At 40.8% G+C, this 1721-nt stretch overlaps 1 protein-coding gene across 27 annotated transcripts in view; it reads right to left on the bottom strand.

Moving 5' to 3' along the window:
- ATG7 (autophagy related 7) overlaps positions 1–1721 on the bottom strand; it is a 267942-nt gene that overhangs the window by 119018 nt on the left and 147203 nt on the right. The window lies entirely within an intron of this gene.

Raw genomic sequence — 1721 nt, 5'->3', positions numbered from 1 at the left:
CTGTAAAGACATTTATGAGTGAAAGTGTTAAGTCACTCAGTCATGTCCGACTCTTTTTACCTCATGGACTACAGCCCTCCAGGCTCCTCTGTCCATGGAATTCTCCAAGCAAGAATACTGGAGTGAGTAGCCATTTCCTTCTCCAGGAGATCTTCCTGACCCAGGATTGAACCGGGGTCTCCTACCTTGCATGTGGATTCTTTACTGTCTGAGCCACTATGGAAGTATATTAGATATATGTTAAGCGGGAGGTAGGATTTAAATGCATATTAAAAGATTTTTACTTCTAATAATCACCTGTCCAAAAATGGAACTAAAATAAGAATTAAAAATTAAATATGGGAAAAATCAATCTGTTAGGCAAAAACCTGTGAGGGTTTAATATTTATCATTTTCCCTTTCTTAGAAAGAATGACAATACCATCTTCCAATTTAGATGACAGTATTTATCAGACAAAATAAGTTACATGCAAATTCACTAAAAATTCTAGAAGAGTAGAGGTTGCTGATTCTAAAGTTCACTTTTTAGGAGAAAAGTAATAGGCAATTATTTCCTGGTATATTGACAGATGAATGGATAAAGAAACCGTGGTACGTATATACCATGGAATACTAGCCATAAAAAGGTGTGAATTTGAGTCAGTTGAAATTGGGTGGATGAACCTAGAGGTTGTTATACAGGGTGAAGTAAGTGACAAAGAGAGAAACAAATACTGTGTATTAACGCATATCCATGAAATCTAGAAAAATGGTACTGATGACTATTTGCAGGGCAGGAAGGATGGACTCATGGACACAGCAGGGGAAGGAGAGGGTGAGACAAATTGAGAGCGTAGCACTGAATTATATCCACTATCACGTGTAACAGAGATGGCCAGCGGGAAGCTGCTGCGTGACACAGAAAGGTTAGCCACGCTCTGTGATGGCCCAGAGGGGTGGGATGAGGCTGCTGTTGAGACAGAGTCTCAAGAGACGGGCGGCACGTGTATATTCATAGCTGATTCACGCTGCTGCACGGCAGAAACACAACACTGGAAAGCAATTATCCTCCAATTAAAATAAATTAATAAAATAGCAAACAAGCAAAATTATAGGCGAGAGAAGAGCCAAGAAAAAGTTTTTTAAGGATAAAGGGAAACAAAGGGACAAAAGGTGGGAAATGAGACCCAGCAGTTAGTCAAATGCATTAAAAATGATTTTTATAATGTAAAAATGAATTTCGCCAGGTGTATCACAAAAAAGGTGCCCAAACAGCCAATAAACTTATGAAAAGTTGCTCAACATTACAAGTGACAGCTAAAAACTGCAATGAACGACTGCTTTGTGCCCACCAGAGTGGCTCAGATGAGCAAGACAGAAAACAGCAAGCGCTCACAAGGATGCGGAACAACCACTATTCTCTCGGGAAGACAAAATAAGATGACCACCTTAGGCGTTTAATATTTATATGCCCTGTGATCAAGAGATTCTTAAAGAAGGCTGAGTGCCGAGAATCAGTGCTTTTGAACTGCAGTGTTGGAAAAGACTCTTGAGAGTCCCTTGGCCGGCAAGATCAAACCAGCCCATCCTAAAGGAAATCAGTCCTGAATATTCATTGGAAGGACTGATGCTGAAGCTGAAGCTCCAATACTGTGGCCACCTGATACGAAGAGCTGACTCATTTGAAAAGACCCTGGTGCTGGGAAAGATCGAAGGCAGGAGGAAAAGAGGATGGCAGAGGG

Source organism: Ovis aries, chromosome 19 (genome assembly GCF_016772045.2).
Source record: "Ovis aries strain OAR_USU_Benz2616 breed Rambouillet chromosome 19, ARS-UI_Ramb_v3.0, whole genome shotgun sequence".
NCBI classification, from domain to species: domain Eukaryota; kingdom Metazoa; phylum Chordata; class Mammalia; order Artiodactyla; family Bovidae; genus Ovis; species Ovis aries.
This window is presented reverse-complemented; position numbering and strand designations above follow the sequence as displayed.